Source organism: Archocentrus centrarchus, chromosome 21 (genome assembly GCF_007364275.1).
Source record: "Archocentrus centrarchus isolate MPI-CPG fArcCen1 chromosome 21, fArcCen1, whole genome shotgun sequence".
Taxonomy (NCBI): Eukaryota; Metazoa; Chordata; class Actinopteri; order Cichliformes; family Cichlidae; genus Archocentrus; species Archocentrus centrarchus.
In genome coordinates this window covers 15,128,011-15,154,765 of record NC_044366.1, presented here as the reverse complement: position 1 = coordinate 15,154,765, position 26,755 = coordinate 15,128,011, and the positions used below count along the sequence as shown (strand labels likewise).

Here is a 26,755-nt window from a genome sequence, read left to right as displayed (position 1 = left end):
AGTCTACAGTGTCTTAAGGCAATAAAACATAATAAGAAAAAATACAAAGAAATAAAACACAGTACATGTAAGTGTATGTAAACTAAGTAAGGAAATTTGTGTTGGGTCAAATATTTCGTTGTTGTAACAATGCTTGACAAACAGAGTCTTGCTTGGTATCATTTATTAGATTGGATGATTGAAGTCTGAAGAAACAAGACATACTGGCAGTTTAACAATTTATTTAACAAAGAGGGGCCTCATTAGTACGTGGAAGAACCATACACAGCCACAACAGCCTGGCACCCCCTCATCATGCTGGTCACCAGGTTGGCCACACACTGCTGCGGGATGGCATCTCATTCTTCAACCAGCAATCATTCAATCCAATAAACAAGATGCTAAACAATAGTCGACACATGAAATTAATTTGTTTAATAAGGAAACAAAGCTTTCCTTATTAAACAAAGTAGCATCTGTTTCTCGGTCACAACAAACATTTAGATCACTATTGTTACTTGTTTCGGTGGTAATAAAGCATTAAACATCTTTGGGGGGGTAATTACCTAACTAGTACACCCCTCTGGGGATTTTCCTTTGGTGGAAGGTCAGAACCTCTCTGGTGTGTACCAACATTTTTTTTATATGCAGGAAAAACTCTGCACAGTGTAACTGCAGCACCCCAGGGAATTATTTAACTTGGCCTGTGATTATAACTGCACTGCAAAAGTAAACGATTCTGACGATGACTACAGCCAACTACATGTTAAGCATAGAGGAGTCACAATTTTAAATCCCACAAGATTTTAAATCAACAATTAAATGTAAAACACAGATTGGTGTTAAGTGCACACCAGTTCCAGTCAGTGAGAGGCAACAGATAAAATCAGCAGCATGCTGTTCTCATGCTGGTCACACTGTTATATAACAAATCTGCTCAGAGCCTGTACCTGTCAGTACAAACATGAACCACCACAGGAATTCATATGAGCTTCCACTTTACAATTCAAATCTTAGATGACCGAGCTTAAGTCTGCTTTCGTTGCTAAATATTTGCAATGCCACAAAACTTCACCGGAGCAGCTCACCGTCGACTGAAAGAGCTGGTTAAAAACTAAGAGGCGAGGGTTTTTAACTTTACAAACAGAGACCTCACAGTCATAATTGTTAATGAATGTTTTCTTGCTTATAATCCATAAAGTGTTACAAGCAGACAGTTATCCCTGGTTCTGGTCTCAGTTTCCAGCAGTTAGCATTAACTTCAGCAAACTGTGCAAAGCCATTTCTCCTGCGGACCTCACCCCATGGAAAATATATTCTCATTATTTATCCCATGAAGAGATTTGCTATAAATTAGACATTTGCCTCAGCAAGGGAGAGAAACTGTCTGTGTGTGTGTGTGTGTGTGTGTGTGTGTGTGTGTGTGTGTGTGTGTGTGTGTGTGTGTGTGTGTGTGTATTGGCTGAGTGAGAAGTGGTGAACAGTCACAGGCAGTGACAGTTTGGATACACACTGAAGGTGATGTTGCATGGACCCAATGTGTCAAGCTGCCACAATGACAGAAATAAACAATGCTTATGTAACTGCAGATGCACTCAGCAGCTTAAAATCAAGGCCATCCTTTCTCATGATTTGACACCAACAACCCTTCACCAAAGACTCCTAGGATTAAGTTGCCATTACTAACCTTTAGGAAAGCTATCAAGAATAATAACTGCTTAACAACAACAATTAGCCTGGTTAGTCTCACAAAACCAATGATACACCATAACATTATCTTGAAGATGCTGTGCTCTTTCACGCCTGCACACACTTAATGGCTTTTAGCTGAAAAACATTTTTACTAAAGACTAAATTCAAATATTGTTTATTAAGTCTAAAAACTACTGGCTGAGCTGTGGTCAAAGTTTCTGAAAATATGACTCAACATTTAACAGAACTGATTCTTAGCTTGATCCACTACCTTATCTAGAAAAAAAAAAAAACCTCTGAGTCTTTTGAATAACCTTGTTACTTCAAGGACACTGCACCTTTGTAAAACTCAGTGACTTCCTTTCCACCAACTTCAGGTGCTAGAGCAGAGTCTGTTCTGCCCTGGTGCCTTTTGAAAACCAGCCCACATTTCTACAGGTATGATAACCGAAAGATACTGGCAAAAATTTAACCGAGGAGAAAATCATGCTGGGAAGAATCAGGGCTGCATCTGTGAATTATCTGTGAATTTCTTACAGCAGCCCCCTCCCATAGCAACTTATGTCAGTGGTTCTAGCTTTGGGGCCAGGAATTTTAGGGTTTTATGCAGTTTACTGGCAGTCTTCTCAGTAGAAATGCAGATTCTACCTAAAGGACTGGCACCGTGTCAGTGAAAGGAAGTGCTTGAAGGAAACATGAAACGTGGTTGTTATTTCAGTCACCTATGTTAAACTGTGAAAGCACTGGAGCTTTTGACCTAGAAAAACTGATTGTGGGTTTGACTTGATTCTCATTTTCACACTAAACATTTTAGGCTTCAGTCAGTTGGCTAATTCTAAGATATTCTTCTATAGTCAACACAATTACCCACATTTTCCACCTTTCCTAACAAATTTTTTAACATCTTTAACTCATCCACCTGGATACTAGGAGTTAGGGACACGGCCACTTCGACAAGTTTCTCTGCACAAGCAGCTTGCAGGGATTCAGTGGTTTCTTGGCTGTTTCTTGGTTAATTTGAGGTCACTGAACTGGACCTCTCCACTGGTCTGTGGTGTTGGGAGTCTTCTGGAGTATCTGAATGGAGATATCTTACAAATATCAGCCCATGTTTGAACTTCAGTTTTGGTGAGTAAAATTTCAGTATGTTATTAGTCTGTTACTTAGCACTAACTAGTAGATATGTGTGTCTAATCTTGTTAACCGGTAGGATTAAATGGGTTGATGCTCCAAATATGTCACTTCTGGCCAGCACAAATACACCCAAAACACTAACATTGAGGCTTCAAAATTCAGAGTACAACAACAGTAAGTGACATCACTGTGGCCATCTCCATCTTTTATACCATGGTGCTAATCACACTCTTAATAACCCCGTTCCTGCTCCTGACTCTTCATAAAAACATGCTCCTGCAGAATATGACATGTGATACAAGAGAGTTGCAAATAAACTCATTACAGCTGCATCTAGGTCAGTGTACTGAGTTAACACTCTAAAATGTGCAAGTTAACAGAACTGAATAAGTTCAGAAAAACAGAGATTATGCAGGCAGTTATGGCACACAGTACTCTTTATATTCAACAGCTGTGTGTGGGCTAAATTTGAAATATGCATAAAATGACTTTGTCAGACATACCAGATTTAGCAAGCACTGCTTTTATCTTGTAAGCCTGAAACATTGTGAAACTGCATGTGCACAGTCCTACTGCTCACACTGACAGTAAGCCATACCGCTGTGAAACCCCTGTTTAATCTTATTCGTTAAACTCTAATCCTTACAGGCCAGAAAATGTGCACAAACTCTAAGGCCATTTTGAATGTACATACCAATTTTTTTTTTTTTTTTTAATTTAGCCCATTCTGTACAGTCTCAATAAAATATAAGCAAAATGCAAAAGTCTGCTATTGCTAGCAACAGATGACTGGATCATTCTTTATAAAATAAAATGAATCAAATGTAGGAAAGTCCCCACTTGATCCCCTTAGAAACAACATTTTTATCTTCATACTATGACTATTTCCAGTTAAATGCCTTCAAAGTACACAGGGGTGGGTCAAAACTTGCACTTTTTAATTTGCACTAGCAGTAGATGACACTGAACACAAGCAACAGCATGTTCCCCTCCAAAGTTCAGTAAATTGAGTACAAGGGGCACCTTGTGCAAAAAGCAAATTGTCACAAGCTGATCAGGCAATGAAGCAACAAATTGCAAAGCCAGCATCCATTGATGGTGGCATTTAACAAATTAGGGGTGGACAAATAATTTTTCCAAGGGGTCACATGAGAAACTGGGACTGTTGTGGAGGACTGTATCAATAAGAGATAAAATCAATACTGAGCACAACTGAGTTCAGATTATTGGTGCGGTCCTCCACCTGGGAAAATGAATTGCCCAATGCTGAATAACGGGGGTCAGGTGGGAGGCACAGGTGGATTTTCCATGGAATGACCTTGCTAGTATTAAACAATGCAAAAAAAAACAAAAAACAAAGTGCAAATGAACTGTAGTCCACTCTCTTCAATTCAACTCTTTTATGCAACACTTCTTAGGTTGTATCACTCTGTGATGTAACCTGACATTTCTGAAAGTGAGGCTGCTTTCTACAGCTCATCTCTCATCATGTGACTTTTGTTGACAGAACAATTTGAATAAACTTTCCACTGCCTATTTTTTTTTTTTATACAAATGTAATTTGTTTTCACACCAAAGAGTTTCATAGCTTACAGCTTGACTTCCTATGACTATCGTTCAGTCTTTATTTTAAAAATCAAATGCATAAGGACATGTAGAGGTAGAACATCCACATCCAGAGGCAAAACTTTAACTTGAAAGCACAAATCTCACGGTGCTGCAGATAAGCTAGACAATGTTACAAAACAGGCTCAGAGGAGAAAGATATCTGATTTGCTGTGGGGCTGCAGGAGCAGAGCAGATGAGATGAACTACTGGATTTGTGTGTGTGTGTGTGTGTGTGTGTGTGTGTGTGTGTGTGTGTGTGTGTGTGTGTGTGTGTGTGTGTGTGTGTGTGTGTGTGCGCGCACACTTCTTAAATCTGAGTCTGTGAATTGAAAGGCTCCCCTTTAGTCAGCTTGTTCAGCTCTTTATGAAAGGCTGACTCATTTGTTTCCTCCAGCTTGTCAAACCATCGCAGACTCGCTGAGGCAGGCTTGTCAGTTACCATGGGAACAATAGTCAAGTGCTTTTCAGCCACTGGTAAATATTCCCAAACAATAACTGCTCATTTTGTAAACATAATTTGGATTACATCACTGTAAGTCAGAGGTAAGAGTGGCTACAACAAAACAACATGTACAGCATTTTTTGTTATCCTCCCTAGGTCAGTAGCACCATAATGTTAAAACTGTGTAAAAAATAAACAGAAAATGATTAAGAAATGAGCAACTGAGATGCTCACGACTATGAACAACTCAAACAATATAAACAATATAAAGCAATATACATCTATGAACTTACCTCAGTGTCCCAGAACTCAAATCTCCGCTGGGAGATGCAAATGGTTCTCCACAGTGTCACACATCTGTCGCTCACTGAGGGTCACCTGCAACAACAAGAAGACACCCGTCAATCATCATCACAGGAAAATGATCATCAAGACATTTAACTACAGTCACACTGTTTACTGTTACTGTCACCAATGACAGTAACAGAACAGCATTTATCCATCTTTTCCAAAAAGATTTCATAAATGTATCTGACCTGCCTGTGCTGGCATTGGCTATTGCCCCAATTGTTATTTTAAACCTCAGTTTTGTGACTGAATTTCACAATCACTGCTGTCCCTATTGGAAACTGACATACACACACACACACACACACACACACACACACATGCACACACGCACGCACGCACGCACGCACGCACGCACGCACGCACGCACGCACACGCACACACCATACAGTGTAAGCAGCATGGAAGTCAGACAAACAAGTATCCCCACTGAATCAAATTTGGTTTGCAGAACAAATTGATGTAGAAATGGATACCACTGTCAGGTACTACTACTGTCAGCAGCCTTTAAACAATGCTACTTTTATCACTTTATTTTAATTAAATAACGCTTTTGTTTAGTAATAGATGACATCTGTGTATAACCTTACAGATATCACAATCAATATAACAGGAAATTATCCAGCAAATTGGCAGCTGCATGACATAATACTCAAGTGCTGCCACAATAATCTGCCAGCAAATATGATTATAAAACATGGTAATCTTTGTTTATCGTGCAAAAGTTTGACAAAAACAGGGACAACTTCCAGGGCTGGAAAATGGAGCAAATACACAAGTACAACAAACTGCAGCTCATCAAATGACCACCTGAGGCTGGCTCCAAGACAGAGTCAATCCCCACAGACCTCTATGTTAAATTTAGAGCATTAAAAAGCATGTTTACATCCTGGTACAAAAAAAACACCTTGTACCAATAACTCTACAATGGGTGAATGTTTATTTCAGAACTCTTCTTGGATACTGGAGTCAGAGGTTTTATTCACAGGTGTCACCACAGAAGGAGCTGAAGCTGACAGGTGTCTGCTAGGCCTGACCTAATTGACCCTCTCAATTGTCTTACAAATAACATGCCTTGTTGTCTAGTAGGGTTTAATCCCGGGATCCGGGATTCCCGGGAAATGCGATCAGAACCATTTCCCGTTTCCCGGGAAACGTTAGACGGGAAACCGGGAAAAAAGTCGCGCGCGTCGATTTGACTTTCAGAAAGAAAAGAAAGCTTCAGAATGTTAAATTTAAGGAAATATTGAGAGAAGGGTTCGTTTAATGCGAAAAGCATTACTCTTCATTTCAGGCACGTTCAGCCTCCGTTTAAGGCTTCAGCCTTCATCTCAAGCGTTTTAATAGAGGTATTACACAGTTGTACTTTTTTCCTCTTTAATTTGTTGAAATCGTAGGCAATGTGTTTACCCTAAGGTATTTTGTATTCTATAATTTTATATTATTATATATTGTTATATTGCATTATATAGCCTATAAAATATGCCTGCCCTGAACAATAAAGAAATATCTGTTTAACTTCGAGTGTTTCTTTTCCTCGTTTGCAGCCGCTTACTAACAATCATGAATTAGGATACGGGCCTAATGTGTGAAGAAATTATCATGAAATAGATTGCTTTAACATATTTCACTTTTAAAATGGAGTTGAGTAAAATGTATATTTTTAGGCTATAAGGATTGGCCAGTTTTTCAAAAGACGATTCACAACGAACCTACTTTAACCCTCAGACACGGTGTTATAAATTTGCTGTTGCCAGAATGGCAATGACCAAGTCGTAGTGCATTACTCAAGGCCCTGTGTTATGCCATATTATAGTGTAGTACGGTAGTTAACTTTTCAATGACTATTACAGCGTTCCACCGGTGGAGATATAGCGCAACAGATGTCGCCACGACAGCGTGGCTGAGCCTTTATCAGTGCTGTGGAGATGAACCGTATTGTTTTGCACCAGCAGTTGTAAAATATCTTGGTATAATTCCATGTACAATGGAGGAATATTTGAATTATATTTGTTAAGGGAGTGTTGAGGAACGATACAACACCGCATAGCTCGAGCACTCCAATGTCGTGATGTAGGTTTTATTGCGTTAATCAAGCCGACGTTGCCCCCTACTGGGCATAACAGGACATAGCTGGAAAGCTACCTCTACAATATCAAAATAGGTTAAGGCCGACACAGGCTACAGAAGGCCTAATTAAAATAAAAAAATAAATAAACTTTTTCCCGGGATTCCCGGGAAATGGCTCGTCATTTCCCGGGATTTGATTCATGTCATTTTCGGGAAAAATATTAAACCCTATTGTCTAGTACAAACTATACAAGATGTTTGTACTTAAGTTCTAATGAGTGATATTTTAGTAATCATTAATCTCTTACTTAACACTAAATAGCCCTTCATTCAAATATGGTAACAGGCCCCCAAAAGCCAACATGGCCAAAACACTAATGTTGGTTGATTATGTCCATCTTTTATACTTTCTATAGCAAAAAAATAAAGATGCAACCTGTCAGTGTACTGATTGTTTGGTTTATGACACATCTGAAAACAAAAATTCTCATATGCAAGGAGCTGACATTAAATTCCTTATTGTGTCCAAAAAATGTCAGCAAACTGTTCCATTAACTAATCTTTACAGCTCTAAAGACTGATAGCTTTAATGTAATTACAAATAAACTGTAAATGGGGCTTCTTATTTTGCTATGAGAATTTCAGTATGCAGCAAATGACTCACATGAGAGGTATGTAGTTATGACAATAGAAAAAGCAGCTGACAACATGGAGACAAGGAAACCAACAGATGGTTGCTACAGCAGTACAACAGTTCACTAAAAACCACAGCAATACTGGAAAAAAATCTCTACTTTGCAGAGAAGCCTTATTCACAAGCATGCAACATGCCAAAAAAAAAATTAAATTAAAAACAAAAATGGTGTCATAATGAAAACTGTGCATTTTTTTTCTCCAACTCTTTGTTCTGAAGGTTATTTTGAGTCACAGCACAAGGAAATTTTTAAGCTCTTATTGTTGCATAGCAACAGTCAGCTGGCCAACTTGTTGTCCTCGCCTGCTAAAAATGCATCCTGAGGATCCACACCCGTAGCATTCACTGTATTTGACAGAATAAATCATTGTTTAGTGACACACAAAAAAAGGCCTCTGCAGGTCCCTGAGAAGCAGACAGCGCCACATCACAGAGTAATCCTTTTGCTGTTAGGTATTTTGAACACAGCTCTGTGTTTATCTGACTGAGTCTTACATTAGCAATTCATCACTAAGAACCAAGGCAGCCCTATCTGTCTGGAATGGTGTGTACCCTCTCCACCTATTGTAAGCTCTAAAAGGTGTTTATTTTCCGTCACTAGATCGAGTATATTCATGCGGTATGACTCATCAGAACTGAGGGTAACAGCGGCTCCAGGTTGAGTGAATAGAAGAGAAGGACAAGGACTGAATAATAGAATACAAACAAACTCTGTGACCTAAATAGATTACGTGAGGTGACAGAAACGTGTTATATAAAGATAAGGTTTGAAAGAAATTATCATTAGTTCTTTGAAAACATAAGTTACAGAGTTTCCATTAAATGTGAACACTGTGTCTCACTGACTCTATATGTTAGAAATGTTATATGCAATCTAGGGGTGGGTTTATAATAAACAGTTTTTCCACTAATAGGAATGTAATTTATATTCTTTCCACCTTGTTTTTGCACTATAGTAATACCCCCCCCTTATCTCTCTGGGTATTAGAGGCCATCACAGGCAGTACTGTGAATCAATGAGGGAGGCTATTTAAAGGCATTATGATTTTGATCATCAATCCAATGATGTACTTTTGATTCTTGGAACATTTAGCTGGAAATTTAGTCATGCTGTTGCTCTTTGTCCTCTCTTTGCAATCTATTATGTAAACTTTGCAAATGCACAAATGCTGGAAAATTATTACACCCCTGCTTGTCAAACACCTTATTTTTTCATTTCAGGGATCCAACAGAATAAATCTTAGCCTGATTAACTGGCCACTGACTGACTCATTATAATGCAATGTTCTACCAAGAAACCTTCGATCCTTCATAATATTCATGTGGATGTTATTTTGTCACCCATATAAACATCCTTCAACAGCAGGCCTCCACAACACAGAAGCTGCTCAGGAAACATTTAAAGAACATGACATGAGCCCAAGGCCTCCAAACTTTCCAACTCTTAAACCGATCACATGCTGAAACAGGCCCAATGCGCTGGAACCCAGAGCCCACACTGCTAATGGCACCCCGAAAAGCTCAATGTTCATGTCCTGATGGATAAGAACTGTTTTGGCGAGACACAGATGACCTCCACAATATTAGACAGGTTTCAATTAGACTAATCTGTGTATTTATTAATTCTGCCCCATATGGTCCTTGCATGAGGGTTTACACAGACAGAAAGGCTCTCTGTATACCTTTCAGAAAATACCAAGCAAGTCAAAAAGACTAATTTAATTTGAATGGTCTTTAAAATAATTCACAAGTCAGAATACACACTGTATTGTAACATTTTGCCTTTCTTAAGCCTAGTACATGGGGCAGAGTTTCACCATTTTACAAACAGTATGATTAGAAGACTAGTTAAATACATATAGATAGAACGATTAGCTACAGCTTGGTAGGCATTGCAGAAGTACCATTACAAGCTTCTAACTGTTTGCAACAACTGAAAAATAGCTGGCAATTTCTTGGGAACTACAGTGCGGTCCCTTCCCACTTTCCAACTATCTCATTCCCATATTTGCGTGTAAACATTCTTGTCCAGCCAGCCGTCACTGTTGGCTAAATATGTCATGCGCCTAATGAGGTGCTGGTGAATGACAATAGGTAAACTTTCCTTGAAGGCCTGTTCTTCCTCTTTGCAAGACCTGCTCATTGTCCTGTGGCAGGGCTCACAAGGGATCAGTAGATCGCCAACCCCTTCCTGTTTACAACACTTCATATCTTGTATCACAATTCCAGTGCTCAACACTGCTAAACGGTGTGCAGAGGTAAAACAAAGCCAACTAAACATATTATTAAACTATACTAAAGTACTTTGTGTATTTTGTTCCAAGACAAATCCGTTAACATACAACATACAAGACCTCCTGGGCTGAGCAATGGAAAATTAAACAGAGCCGTGTCTGAAATCCCCTTTGTGCTCATTCACTCAGTACTTATCTGTTAAACTAGTCCACATCAGAGTGATGTAAAAGTCATCATCGGATGGTGAGCGCAAGGGTGTGTCTGTTTTTTATGACTGCGTGGTCTTCTCCGTGGGGAATTCAGATTACAATGCACCAACTATACATGTGCTCCAGGTGGCAGGCTTCAAAGAAATATAACAGGAATGACTACTTGGCCGTCGGCAGGGCTGGAACGATTCATCGACGTAATCGAAGACATCGTCTACAAAAATTAGTCTTATTTAAACTTTTGAACAGAGGTCATTTGTATTTATTTGCACATTATATTTTTATTTAAAAATAAAAATTGCATTCACTTTAATATGCGTTGTTTATTTGCTATTTATTGTGATGGTCACATTAATGTTAAAAATACATTTGATTAGTTTCAAACTCGTATTTTTATGGGTCATTATTTTAATTGTGAGAAGAGAACAAAGTGATGTTAACAGGTGGGCAGGCTTGAACAGGTGAGGTAAGATTGAAATAATTGTTGACTAATCGATTAATCAATAAAATAACTGACAGATTATTCGACTACAAGCTAGGGCTGCAACATTTGCAGCCTAGCCATCGGCTTTTCAACTGTGTCCACATCGGACCATAATCTAAGCCTTAGCTAACGAGGTATCCTTGATCACATGCTAGGTAAGCTACATGGCTCTCACTAATTTTCCCCCCACTAACCGCAGTTACAAGTTGTGCATCCTTGTAACTCAGCAACATACATTATCAATACCTTTTTGTAAATTAAGCTACATGGAGCCCTTCATGCCTTTCCGAGCACGCAGGGTCATCAACAGCTGCCAGACTCTCAGTCACTAGTTGGAAAGTTAATATATCACTCAGCGCCATGCTAGCAGCTCTGTGAGGTATACCGAGCTAAAGGCTGATGTGAGCATGCAAAAATGATTGCTGTGATGTTAAGATGCAGGCATTTGAAAGGTGCAGCTTGATTAATATACAACCTAGAAAAGGGACGCTGAACAGCCTAGTCATACAGACATGCTCTGTGTGTCTCACTAATTACACTGAAACCTGGAAGTTTTTTGAGTCTCGTGACTGAATAAGCACTGTGTCAGTAGGCTAAGCTAGCAAATGATAAAACCTTGACACAATCAGTCAAGCTAGTGTTAAAATCCAAACACAGCAACAACATAAGATCACGTTAAATGTTGGGTCAAGGTTGCTGTGTGTGCCATAAACTGCCACCTCTCTTCTACCAGCTGCCTGTATGTACAAGGCTAACAGCTGCAGCATTGAGATGGTGTGAGCAACCCTAATGGACAAACACATCTATGGCATAAAGTACTGTTCTGTGTACATTCTGTGTTTATCTTACTATCTTTGTAAATAAACCCTTTAAAGTTGAGTTTAACAGTTAAATAGATGGGTAACCTACTGTACAGCTGACTGCGTCAGTAAAATAAGAGACACATGGGCAACAATGCGTGACATTTAAAAAAGAACAAAAAAAAAAAAAACATGACCTTAGGTGACGCCTTAACAGCTGTGTGTACAGTACTCATCATTCACTACAGACAGATGAATCACACAGGTTTCCATGACTAGGAGACTTATTAAACCAGCGTAAACAAACACAAGGTTAAAGCCACACAAAGTACAGAGAACCACTCTTTACCTCTGCTGCACCCAGCGCAGAGGAGAAGAGATCAGCACTGAGGACTTATGCAGTTATTCTGTCCTGGTTACAATCAACAGTAGAAACACACTTGTTTGTATAATCAAAGATAAACTAATCAACTGTGAGCTTGGGTCTTTTTTGGGACACAGTTTGAATGAATTGCTGCAGAGGAGCAGTCAAGAACGGACCCAAGATTTTATAAAGGCCTTTTTCAATAAGCCTACCAAAGAAGAAACTAAAGGCTTTTTCTCTTCTTTTTTTTTTTTACTTTCAAAACCAAGTCAAGGTAGATATGCTAGAAATTCAGCTTTCCACATATGCAATAGACATGAGTGGGCAAAATAGCCATCAGAATAAAACAAAGTGTCAAAACATCTGCAACAAAAAGGAGTAAAAGAGGAAAATATAACAGATGCAAATGTTAGAGTAGCATTAGGCAGAAGTGTGAAAACTGGATGCAATACCTTTAAGTAAAATTTGTAAACACTAACCACTAACACTGCAGACATTGTGACAAGTGGTGTGATCACACCGGTAGTTTCTCCGTCTGCACCGTTTCAACTCCACATGAGCCAGCAGCTGTAGTAAAACTGCTAAATGTGTTCAGTAATTCAAATATTCAGTGCGCATTTTGGAAAGCAGATCTCAGTCCCTACAACTTCGACAAAGCACATCAGTGTTTCCAAACACAGAATATTAACGTCTTCCCAGTATTTTTTGGTGAGTATAAATGAACAACATACAAGTGGACAACTCTCCCTGCTCTAACTCTGAATGATCAGGTGCTGCTAATCAGCCAACCATTTGGGTTACAGTAAGGTTTAGGCTCGCTCATTTCTGACACTCCTTGACATCAAGCAGCTCCAAAGAAGATCTCATCCCACAGTTAGACTTCAACTTCAGCATTTAGAACTGCAGCTAATGACAAAAGGCTTCATGCTGATGTGGAGATCTGTGAGCCAGAGAGTTACTCTAGCACAACAAGCACAATGCTACTGTACGCTGCTACGCTGGACTCATCAAGGATGCAGTGCAGAAAAAAAGACTACTTTCCCCAGCTGTAGTCTAAGAGGGTCAACTTGGGAGTCCATATGGTGGGTGAGAGACTCATTTAAGGGGCAGATTATTATATTGCTGAGTGATTTGTCACAAAGAGGAGAAATTTCTAAAAGGTATTATTTTATAATAATTACAGAAAGCACATGTATCTATGGGAAACACTGCTGGTACTCATGGTCTCTTTGCCATTTTAATATTTGCACAGGTAAGGTAACAGGCAAGAAAAAATTAATCACTGTTTGCTTTCACTCAGCTGTAATCTAATCTGATCTCATTCTTGATACTCCAATCACTAGGTGTATTTGGGTTTTTGCATTATCTACATCACTTTTTGATACTAAAACTTATTTCTTATAGGAAGGATGCTTCCTTTACTTTGTACAAAAATAACAAACAACAATAACCACACTCTGAAAATGAAATGAAACTTCATGATGCTATGAAATATAATCCAAGGAAAGAGAATATGTGAACTGAAGTCATGAAATCCAGCATGAGAAATGGTGACTACATCAACAAAAGAGGGGGAAACTTCCCTAAACTGAGGTTGTTCACATGTGAGTATTTATATCAACTCCTCTTCTCTGCCCTAAATGAGCTGGGCCAGGTTTCAACAGTCCAACACTGGGGACTTTCCAAGGTCAGCGTAGCTCAGTCAGCCATGAATTATTGAACCTGAGCAAGCTGTCTCTCCCTGCACAGTTTGGTGCTTCTCTAAAACCATCCTTTCGCCTTCACGTTTGCTCGCTATGACCACGATAAACTATATATCTACCAGTGAGAGTGCGACCGTTCATTGATCCCGGTTGGTAAATTTCCTTTGTTTTCAATCTGTTTAGCAAGAAAGTCAGAATACAAAGTTAAATACAGGCTGTGTTCTGACCATAAACACACACAAATATTATCCAATCACAGTCTACAAAATTATACAACAATAGTGAGTCTAGAGAGGCTTTAATGGCAGGTTTAGACTACACATTTTTCAGAGTAGCTGCTTATGGGGAGGTTTTTTTGCCCTTGAGATTATTTGCTTTAAGATAAATATATACTAGACTGGCTACAATAAAACATAACTGTCGTGCCTATTTTTAGCTCATCGACATCCTACAACTTTCAGGTAAGGCTATTTTTGTACTGATATTATGTAGTCATGTTCAGAGAATGATCAGTCACAACCTTGCACATTAACATGCATCAAAATTCTAATTACTGTTACCAGAAGACTAAAATCCTCCTCTCTGGTGCTCATTATTTTCACACAGTTTATCCAGACAGTTTCCCTGGGTGGATTAACTTTAATACCTGACTATGGTGGAGCAATCTGCTATAATCTCCCTGTGCCTCTCCCCATTGTAACTCCAACCTGCCACTCACCTGTAGAGTAGGCTGAATGCTCAGGAATAGAATAAGTTTATTTATAGCCCCAAAAAAAAAGAAAGAAGAAAGAAACTGACAGAAAAATGGCCCCCTTTTCCAATCTGTACAGAATGGCCACATGCACTTTAAAGAGAGAGAGGTACACACACACAAGCCTCGGCAGGACACTAACTGACCAAAAGTACACTCGGTGAGTAAAGGTCACTGACAGGCAGGCAACAATGCCTAAAAGATCAATACGCTCCTGTGCAAATCAATTACCCCCCCCCCCCCCCGACACGTGGCTATATATATATATATATATATATATATATATATATATATGGGGTACAGAAAGTGAAAAAAAATTGGCTACCATTTCTCCCTCATCCTCTCCTCATCTCTCATAGGCCAGGCAGGGGGAACTGAGGCGTACGCACATCCTGGGCTAAAATTAGCTCTGCTGCAGCTTGCAGGCCCAGACGTGTTGGGATGGGCCCATGCATCTAACCACACACACACACACACACACACACACACACACACACACGTTCCACCAATTAGACAGGTTGAACCACAACACAACAGTACAGGTGACTGCCAAAGGCATCCTGCCCCCTCCCCTGTGTTCCTCAAACTGAGGCACACAAATGTTTTCAATGCAAATGTGTCCACACAAATCCACATACAGGATAAACTGGTGCAGTCTTGACAAGAGCAGGACCCACACTACACATTCAGCAATGGCATTAATGGGGGGCAAAATGACCTTTAAAAGCTTATTGCAATTTTACTTTCTAAGCATTTAGTTTGTTTCCTTATAATGAATCAGTGAGTTCTTATGTTCAGAAGGCTATCATTTTTAAATAGCCATCATCTCTTGATAAGTAAATTCCATTATACAGTAGAGCCATTTCCAGTGTAGTAACGTGAGTGCTACCATTATTTTATCATGAATAAAATATGTAAATAAAGGTGGTATTCTCAGGATATTAGTAATAACAATTTTCCTGCAGATACAGACATGTCTACAAGAGAGTAAACTACAGATGTACCAGAGATTTCACCTGTTTATCAAAAATAAACCAAACAGCAAACAAACAAATAACAAAAAAAAAAGCTTTCAAGGTCATTTCTTCATCTACCTCTGAACTACACAGTTACTATTACCATGTTCGCCAGAGCTTCACTTCTGAGCATGTCCACTTCACTACAGACCTCAAACTAGTGCAAAGAGCAAACATCAGCTTCTGTCTCAGACTTCCTGCCTTTTTCATTGAGAATCATCATTGGTGATGAGAGCTGGATCTCTGGCTCTGAACTGGACACCAAACAGCAGATCAGTGATAGAGTCTGCACTGTCCAAGTTCAGTAGCTAAGCTGTGATCACACTGTTAAAGGGCTGTGAAACACAAATTTGTCTCCTAGAGCCTGACTCAACACTGGCAGGTTCTACTGTAACATTTAAGTAATGCATGTCTCATCACGCACTGGCATGTAGCACATTGAAAAAGCTGGATTTTTTGGGCCAGGCCTACACAGTGTTGGTCATCACCAGCCCCACTCATCACTTTGCTCTCTGCAAGTTCGTCCTCATCTCCAAAAGAAATTCAAGTTGACGTGTCACTGTTTTGACACATGGGATGAGCACTGCAGATGCGCAAATGTAAGGGGTCAGAATGGGACTCCCAGGAAGCAATTAAAAAAAAAAAAAAGCAGCCACTTTACAGTGCAGTGCCTCCCTACCCAAGGAGACTATCTTGAAGTCACTTCTGAATGACCAAGCTCCTCACCCTGTCACCAAAGAAGATCCCAGGCAAACATTGCAGAAAGCTTAATTCCACCACCCACAGCTGATGGCCATAGTTGAAGGTGGGAAAGTAGCTTGGTCAGTAAATCAACAGCTTTGCTTTCATGCTCAGCTCTCGTCATCACAACAGCATCCACATCACTGCAGACACTGCACTAATCCATCAGTCAATCTCCCTCTCCCTTCTTTCCTCACTTGTGAGGGAAAAAAACAAAACAAAACAAAAAAAAAACCAGAGACACTTGTACACCTCCACTTGAGGCCCTCCCACTTCACACTCAGCTGCAAACTGCCACAGTGTAAGCTGGAGGTCATCGTTTGGCAAAGCCAACAGAGCTACATCATCTGCAAAAAGCAGAGAAGGGCTCTTGAGCCTGCCAGCTCTGATACCAAGGGTTTGTAGGAGTTTGCTCAGTCAGTCTACATGTGTTTTGCGGACCTGGAAAAGGCAAGTGTTGGGAGACGTTGCATTGCCAGCAATAACTCAGACAAGTTCCTGGTGAGAGTTTGACTCCACCAGGGCTGCGCCTTTTAAAATAACAATCCATAATCCATGGCTGCAGGGCATAGTTTTTATTGCTTTTAACATTTAACTACAAAGAAGCAGTTTGTGTATTATCTATTAACTATGTGTGCACCGCTTGTTTGCTTCACTCATGTATTAAATGTTAGGGATGTAAGGATTCGAGTGTTATAAAAATAATTCCCAAAAGCTATATAGATGTTGATAATCCTGGTTCTCTAAGAAGTTTATAGAGCAAGTTTCATCCAGATTGATTAACACGTCTAGGAGGAGTTAGGGAACAAACATTCACACGTACATTACGATCATTATAGTAAGAAGCTAAACAGCTACAACAAGCAGGTGATAGTCTGCAAATCTCTACTTAAGGCCAAGCACAGCCATGCTCAAAATTATTCTGCACCACGCAATCACCCATTATGCTGCATTACATTTAATTAGTGTAAAATAGGAGCCATGAGGTGGAAGGGAGTTTTGTGGGGTTTTTTTGTTCAGTCACAAGTTTCCTGACATTTTAAATAAAAACACATGACCACTAATCCCACTACTGACAGTGTTTGCACCGTGTGTGTTATCCATTGAACTTCACTGTAGAGAAATAGAGGAAAGTGCTCTACTGCTGTTTAAGCCGCTCAACAGTCTCTTTAACAATGAGCAACTCTGAGCTTTCATGACATGCCAAGACCACTGGACTGCCCACAGGCTGAGACCACAGTCCGAGGATTTGGATCAGAGAACTTGGTCCCTGAACTTCCTTCCACCCCAGTCGAACAGTATGAAAGAGAACAATGTGGACCGCATTTTGGCTCCATTCATTGCACTGCAGCAGACTCAACGAATGGCATGGCACTGCTGTATGAATTCTGCTAGGGACTATAGCCAAGTTAATAAGCATTAGCCTCAGAGATCTCTTAATTTTCTTGCCAGTTACTTTAGACATTTTAGGTCCTACACATCTGAAAACAATCAGATTAAGTAAACCAATTTTTACTGCATTTTAACAGAGTTTCTCTCTGGACAAAGTTCATATAAACCCTCCAGTAAACATCTCTTAGAGATTGCCTCATCAGAAGCCTCCACATTCTTCCCCATCTTTTCCATCATATCACAACAACAAATAACTGGCAATAATTCAAAGGCTCCTGGAATCAGATGAGTTTTGGCATCTGTTCAACTTCAGACAGGCGCTGAGTCGTGACCGGCAAGCAAAGCGGGAGAGCAGAGAGCTGACCGAAGAGAAAGTAAAGCCTGGCAGAGAACAGGAACTTCTGAGAAGATGACGACCCAAATAATCTTGGCTTAAACACACTGATCATTCTGGCGTATCAATAATACAAAGTTTGTGTTTCCCCTATATATACACATAACAGGGGTAAAGCTCAGCTGCCTTTCACTTTATTTACTAAAAGTATAAAAATCATTGTGGAAAAAAAACAAAAACCCCACGAGATATTCAGCTTTACTCGCTCTTTTGACCTCTGGGTCACTACTACAGAGCGACAAGAACTGGTCAATTATGAAGCAGAAACATTCACAAGCTCCACCTTCTCAAGGATTTGCAGCTTTTCTGCTTCACTGTTAACTGTCAAACAAAAACTGAAAGTGCGCTCAAAGTATTATCTGATTATGAGAACTCCAGCAACCAGACTCAACTGGAGATTATACTTTGTTGAGTCTGTCCGTGCTACAGCTAACACCAGTAAGCCAGCTGTCTGCAGATGTAAGGATAATAATGTCTGATGTGAGGAAACACAAACACAAGGTGGTAAATTAGTGGGTGGAGGTTTCTACTTGTCTTGTGCTTAAAGTTATTATTAAACTAGATGCCCCATTTCACATAATTAAATGTCTGCTGATTTAAATGTATCATTAAAGGCTCCCGATAACCGTTAACAGTTGATCAAATAATTAGGGCTGCAACCAAATATTCAACTGTTTGGATATTTTGTTGTTGTGTACATATTCAGCTTTTGGATAGAGCACATGACATTGCTCTGACTCTCAGCTGTGATGATCAGCTTCAGGTAACTTAATTGTTTCTAATTAGCAACTGTGTCATCCGGAATTAGCAACTTGTCAAACCCATTTAGTAAGATTTTCTCACAAAAATACCAAGTTAAAAAAAAAGAAAAAAGAACCCTTTTAGACCGTACTGCTTTGTGGTGAAGCTGCTGCTCCCATTGCTCTCTCTGCACAGCAACTGCACCCACACGGAGGTGGTGCAGTATGTCAGAAAAATAAAATGAAGACACATCCTATTGCTTCTAACTTTGAATCCCACTGATTACTCAACATGTTAATCACTGCTGGGTAGTATGACCAAAAACTTCCAGCAAACCATCCATTTTCTTTTCCTTAGCCAATTCAGGGTCATGGTGGGGGTGGAGCCTATTCCAGCTGTCGCAAGGCCAGAGGCCAGCCACACCCTGACAGGTCGCCCGTCTGTCACAGGGCTAACACAGAGAGACAACCATTCACACTCACAACTATGGCTAAATCAGAATCACAAATTAACCTAACATGCATGTCTTTGGACTGTGGGAGGAAGCCAGAGTACCTAGAGAGAACCCACACAACTTGAATTCAGAGTCCAGCCAGAACTTCACAGATCTGAGACAGAAATTCCTCCACAAATAGTGACGTAGTTACTGCAGGACAGTGATTTAACTCCAAAAACGCACAGGCGCTTGGCAACCTTGCTTTTATATATGTTATATCCAGGAAACAACCAGTTGAGTCAAGTCCCCTATTGCAAAGAGACATGTTGCAGGTGAGCCGTGCTCATCAGAGCAGACAGCAATTGATTGCAACGTGCTAGCAATATGTCTGCGTTTATAAACCAGACAACAATTATTGGCTGTCTGGTTTATAACCTTTGCCAATCCAAACTGAGAGTGACTGCAGTCAGTATGAGTTGAACTGGGATTGCCTCCCACCAAGCTACCTGTACACCCAAATTGAAAGTGATCAAGATAGAGGGTGTTGCACACTCAGTCTGTGGGAGACCAGCTGGCTGCCACAACTACTTGCATCCAGTCACCAAATGTGAAAAAAGTCAATGCAATCATCGGCAACCACCAATATTTCCTAATTGCAAGGATTTTGCTGTCCTATTTTTACTGAGCCACTATCAACTTTTTCACTTCTTCAATTTCCCATTTAATGGCAATACAATTATTTTCAAAGTGGGAAAAATACAGCCTTAATTATACACTAAAAGCTTTGTTTCTTTTTCTCAATTTGTCATTACGGTGTATCAGACCATTTTAAGCATGGCTGATAAGTACCTGCTGGTAATTACCCCGGCACCGTGAATAGGTAAAGTGGTGGATTAAAGTTTAACTTGATCTAACAGCACAGAACTGTATCAATAGGCATATGCAAACATACTCACTGACAGAAATACACTAAAGTAGGTGAAAGCCTGTGACACACTAGTATCAACCAGTCTTACTATACACAGGAACAAAGACAAAGTCTTTTATCGTCTCACATGGGAACAGGCCAGCTCCCTTAGGGGACAGTACAGTTAATCTTACACAATCAAAACATTCACACACACACACACACACTCAGCAAACAAAAACACAACCACTACCAGCAAGTGCCACATTCTAACTATAAACAGAGATGGCTTTAAATGCTTCCACTGCAAGCACATGTAAACTTCTGTCACATCATATCAAAAGGGTGTGGGCTGTCCACAAGCATTCATTACACGTTATGTGTAAACAATATTTTTAACAATTCCTATACATGCCAATTGTATGTGAGTTTTAAAGGCTTTACTTTTGTAAAACTAATTAAAACGTCAACTGACAATATCAAAGTGGTGGCTGCTTTTTAAAGATGCAATTCATAACTAGAACAACGATGGCTTCAGTCACACAGGCCTAGAGACCGGTCGGTGACCCCCTGGCAACTTCTGGTTGCTAGGGAAAAATGTGTTCTTTGACTGGTTGGCAAGTGGTTGCCAGCAGTCACGAGTGAAACTGGTTGAATTGGTGGTAAATAGGCTGCATCTAAAACCCTGCGATTGCTTTAGTCGCTAGCAGACTGCCGCGGTCACCCATAGTTTGCACAGAAGATGTGAACATAGTGCTCAGCGAGCAGCTGGCGAGTGCTTGCAAACAAGTCAGCATCATCCATGGAAGCTATGGGCGACTGCAGCAATCTACTGGCTACCAAAACAATTACAAGGAGGTTTTTGGTGTAGCAAAGTATACCTTTTTGCAACCAGTATCACCTAGCGACAGCCAGTAACCTCCAGCAATGACTCACCAAATGGTTGGAGAATGCACATTTTTTCCTATAGCAACCCCAGGTTTCCGAGGTGGGGGTGATGTCAACGACCAGCTCCTAGGCCTGTGTGACTAAAGTCTAAATGCATATTAATTTGTCAATAAGTCAACAAATTAACTGACATAAAACTAATCAGCAACTACTTAAGAAATTAATCATATTGGTCAATGCAATTCAAAATATTTAGTGGTTCTAGCTTCTCAAATGTGAAAACTTAACGCTGTGGTTTGTGCTACATCACAGTTAATGTTGTAGTTGTTATATTTTATATTGTATTTGTTGCATATTAATATATATCGAGTATGTGTGGCAGCTATGTTAGGCCAGGTCTCCCTTGTAAAAGAGATGTGATCTCAATGGGCCCTCTAGGTTAAAGTAAATCTACTTTCAGTGTATTGTCAGTGGAGTTTTGTCACAGTGGATAGCTCCACATGTTTTGATTTGCAAGATTTTTATGCCAGATTCCCTACCTGAAACAACCCCTAAGGGATTTGTGTCTCCTCCCAGGATTGAACAAGGGATCTTTCGCTTGTTAGGTGAGTGTGTGAACCAGTACACTATGGAGCCACTGATGTAAAATAATGTATGATGTAATATAACATTTTTATCTTTGGGTTTTGGATATTTGCTTACGATCTGAATACACTTTTAAATGGGGGAAACTATAGCTTGGCTTTCATGATATGAGGAAAATCTGTGATTATGTGACACTGTTTAAACAGTGCAATTATATGTGTTAGCAATACAGTTGATATTACTTTCTGCTTTATTTGTACACTGCTAAAAATTAAAAACTAATATGTAATACTTCTTTGAAAATGATGTTACTGATTAAAGTCATATGGGTCAATGTTCTTAAATAATGTGTTTAATCACACATTTTCATATAGGTTATGACTTCTTAATTGGATTATTAAATAGAATTTCAAATATTTATTGGTCATCATTAACCGTAACTCACATTTCCAATATTTTCTAATATTTTTAAGACTAAGTGAATATTCTGCAGGTCAAATAATATGGTAAATATTGAGATACAGAAGATAGTGACATTCTGGGCTGATACCAATGTTTAAATGTTTTTCACTATGTTGTTGTAATTTATTTCCTATTTTGTACAAAAGAAACAAAGCAGCCTTCATTACCATTACCTGTAAAAATTTTAAGTTCTTCATGACACCATCAGTGAACATTTAGTCATCACAAAACTGATGTGAGACAAAAACACGGGTCCCTCATTATACATCAGTGGATCCCTGCAAATACTGTTAGTTGCAGGAGTAGTTCATTACAGACATCATGCTGCTCGGCCTCTGGTGAACTCATGTTGGAGAGATACACTGTACATCATGGAGACAGCCAACACATAGACAGAGCTCATACCTGGCAGCGCAGTGAATCAGCAGCCCCGCGGCTCTCCCTGCATGCCAACCACATATCCAGCTGACTCAAGACTGCATGCAAATTGATACTAACTCCACTGAAGACTTTAAAGTACATATAGAAATCAATTTAAATGTTAAATAATAGCAAACAAAAAGAAAACACGCTAATCTCAAATGCCACATATTCAAACTCAACAAGGAGGAAGTGTAAGGTTTCTTGTGCGCTTGGACTCATGGGGACAACAACAAACATGGCGATGCAGCTCTTCTCTGCTGGAAGAAAAGGAAGGGCAGGGGGCTGCCTGCCTGTGTGATCCTCTGGCGCTGTGGGTGAGTACAATGGAAAATAGTCCCCATTGCTAATCCATGGCAGGCTAATTACAGCTTTGATCCCCTAAGCGTGTGCATCACTACTGGTGGGTGGGAAGGAGGTAACACACTACGGGGCTCAATACCGTTATGGCAAAACTTGTTTTAGCTCACAGATGTATCAGTTTGCTCACAGCTGGGGCAGAGGTGGAACCAATGAACAGGGCTGTGCTGTCAAACACTGTACATACACTAAATTAACATAAAGGTCATAACAGTCCTTTAATCATCAGCCAAGAGTTTTATGAGTACATGATCTTTCATTGAGCAAATCCACCAGCTTCACAATATGATCCGAAGATGCCGACAAGGTTACCATTTGCTTCACTGGGCAGGACATGAAACCCAACTCCTGGAGACATGAGACACAGATTAAGTGGGTAACTGGAGTTTCTATCTAAAATAGGCCACAGCTCCAGTGATAACCTAGTCCCAAAACACACGGTGGCAGAAATACAGCAAGAGAGGAGGAGGAGAGAAGAGGAGGAGGGCTGAGGATAAGCAGCAGATGGCTTGGAATTATCTAGATCTTGAGCACCACACCTTTGCCCATTACGCCATTAGTGTAATGGTGGCTTATCAGCCCAGACCAGTATCACTCCAAGCCATATCCTTTTAATTTATTGGTGTTAGTGTTGAACAACAGCAAAAAAAATCAATATGGAAGGAGAAGTGGAAAAAAAAGAAGCAAACTGGCTTGGCTTGCTGATCACTGAAAAAATTCAAAGCCCACCTGTATACCTTCTGAACCTTTATATCATCTGGATTGCACTTTAGAATGTGACACCTGCATTTTTTTGTGCTTTGCAATAAGCTTCACTAGGTCACAAATTGCACCAACCCCCTTACAGTACCAGACACTTTCACAGAATCAAACAAGCATTCTTGCTACATCTGGTTCAGAACCTGTGCTCTTTTCCAAACAGGGATTGTGGGTTTCCAAGTGGTTTGCTTGGCACAATATTAACATGAGCTATTTCTGGTCCTCACAAATACTATCCTCCTCACTATCAATCAGGACCTTTGGTATGTCAGTTAGGACATTTAATGTGTCCTAATAAAGCAAATTTAAATGTCACTCTTTAATATTTGTGCAGGTACACCAATACCAATAATTATTTGTTCACACCTAAGCCACTTAAACATGCATAGAGATGCCGAAGTATAGGAATGCATCTATGAAGTCAGCTAAAATCACCGTGGTGCTGCTGCAGTTTAGAGTTAATAAAACACACACACTGACTTGTTTCAACACATAAGTTATTTACTCTAAAGCGAATATATTTGCTTACAGAGCAAGCTCAATCTCTTTGATTCACCTAAAAAGTTATAAATGTGTATATCAAATCTTGGACTTCCGCTTGTATTTTTCATAATACCAATGTCAAAATAAAACCGTTTGTAAAGAAAAAAAAACGCTGGGTTTTGTGAAATTCAGCTACATATTCATACGTGTGTATAAACTGCGTAGGATACGTGTAGCTGGCAGTGTAAAGTGACAAAACATCTGCTGTTTAACCTTAAACATTGAAGCCACACCGTGCAGTCCCAACAGCTCTGTTAGCCAGGTAGTTGACTGCTAGCAAAACGGTAGGTCCGACACTGCCACGAAGCTTGAACCTGTACGCCAACGTTAGCTACCTTAGCTCAGCTCGAATGCCGTTAGCACGCCTGCAGTGAGCAGCTGGTGGACATCCTCGTTTTTCCATCAGTCGTGACCAGGCCGAGGCGGCTGACTGCTGGCAGCCTGGCTCCAGCCCAGAACAATCTGCTGTGTGGTCCTTTTTGCTAAAAAAAAGACACCCCGCCGACGTTGAAGCTTCCTCGCTCCTGGTTTACATCCACGTCAACACAACTGTACTGTGATGTTCCAACTCAGCAGCAGCAGCAACCCTGGACTGCGACTACCTGGAAAATCCTGATTGCTTTGCCCCCTAATAATAAATCAAATACTCACTTGGACTGAAGCTGCTTGTACGGATGCCACACGGTGCCTGTGTCGGGGAACCGGGAACGGTGTTTGCCCAGAGCGGTCACCCAGGTCGTGTATCTCCCCTTCTTCAAACAGTCCCTCTCTCCGCTAAGCAGTACCTCCGTATGATCTCTGCACACTGCAATGATGGTGCTGAGACACAGCGAGATGCGATTGGCCAGACTGAGCGGAACTCGGTGAGCTTTGCTAAGCAGAAACATAGCAGAAATCTCCGGCGACCTGCAGGGGGAGCAGCGGCGCTGCGTTCAGGACCGTAGGAAAAGTCACAATCGGTTTGGCACGCACGACCGATTAAGAACTGTCATGGTGCAGCAGATAACTTTAAAAATCTTTCAAAAGCGGACAAAAGCACTAAAATATGTATGTTGTTTCTCCAGAGTCATTAATTTGAAAAATACCATCAACCACTGGATCAGTTTAAGAAAGGTTACAATGTGACTGTATCCCTTTGCTTTGATAGTTAAAAATTAAATTAAAGGCAACAAATATATAAAATCTAATATCTTAAGTAGCAGTCTGGTGTGTAGCTCATGAAAACAGAATACAGTATGACAGAGTGTATATATTAATAAGGTAAAAATGAATTTGGCATCAAAATAAAATTAAGTAAAATATGAAAGTTTAAATAAAACATGGCTAAAGTAATAATACAGCACAAACAGAATTAAAAATTGCTTGCTAAATGTAGTTAAAAAAAACCCAACAAAACAAAATAGCATAGCAACTGTCAGATTACATTAAAATGTCTAAGTGTCTCAATTTCAGAGATTTCACTCTTGCTTTCTATGTTTTTGACTATGGAAAAGTCAAATATAGAACTTACAACATATTCAGAGCTTCTCTAATTTTTAACCACAAAATATTACATTTTAACATAAAGCTGTCACAGTCTGCAGGATATACAGACTGAATGTTGTGAAAAGGACCCAAACACAGACACGTAGAATCAGGCAGAGTTCAACTAAAAGTGAGTGGTTTATTTGACTGATGAAAGTACAAAAGTAACAATAATCTAAAGGGTGAAACATAAGCTCCAAGGGGGAAACCCTTAAACCAGTAGTCCTAAGAAAGACACTCTCACACAGGACAAGGGGAGACAGCGACTATATATACACAAGAGGGCAGTATTGTAGTCAAGACCACCTAACCCGAGACCGAGACAAGACCAAGACCAGAGTGTATCGAGACCGAGACAAGACCAAGACTTTTAGGGTCCAAGACAAGTCGAGACCAAGACCAGTGCCTGACACTACATGACACAATGAAATGTGAAACATGATCAAAATCACTTCTCAAATTGATCTGAAAGATCCACATTCCCATAAAATCACCTAGATATTAAACACTCACAGCTCAAATAAATATAACCATCTTTATTTAATACTCCTGGGTGACTTCCATCGTTTATCACAGAATGTAAAACAATTATTCATAGTTTATCACAATAGTCTTAACTTTTCTCTGCCTTTCATAAACTATGCATAAAATTATGTTGTTTTTAAACCAACAACAATCTTTGTAAAAATGGGTGCTATTTCAAAACCACATAGCTAAATCTGTAAAACTGAAAAAATGGCAATCATTGATAGTAAGAATTAAAGCCTTTAATCTTATACAGATTAAAGCTGCAGTATGTAACTTTTATAAAGAATCTGGTTTTTACATATTTGTTAAAACTGTCACCATGTCACGACAGTATGAGACAGATAATCTGCTCCCAGTCAAAAACAACCAATTAGAGCCAGGAGGAGGGTCTTAGCACTGTCAATCACTCCTCGTGTATGCTGCTCAATGTAGTTGTGCGCGATACTTCAAGATTTGGTATCCCGATGCCAAGTAAACACAGGACCATTATCACCGATACTGATACTTTTTAATAATTATGAAGAATTTTCATGAAGTTCAACTGGT

The 26,755-nt window shown here is 39.8% G+C and overlaps 1 protein-coding gene across 4 annotated transcripts in view; it reads right to left on the bottom strand.

Moving 5' to 3' along the window:
• The window catches only part of LOC115800069 (protein FAM126B-like), a 42,559-nt gene extending 17,496 nt beyond the window's left edge, over nucleotides 1-25,063 (bottom strand). For all 4 annotated transcript variants that reach the window (XR_004021636.1, XM_030757322.1, XM_030757321.1 and 1 more), the window contains exons 1-2: nucleotides 24,809-25,063; nucleotides 5,149-5,233 (exon numbers count right to left, since the gene is read on the bottom strand). The gene's annotated coding sequence lies outside the window, so the exon portion shown is untranslated. The remainder of the gene's footprint in view (nucleotides 1-5,148; nucleotides 5,234-24,808) is intronic.
• Between the last annotated feature and the right edge of the window lie 1,692 nt (nucleotides 25,064-26,755).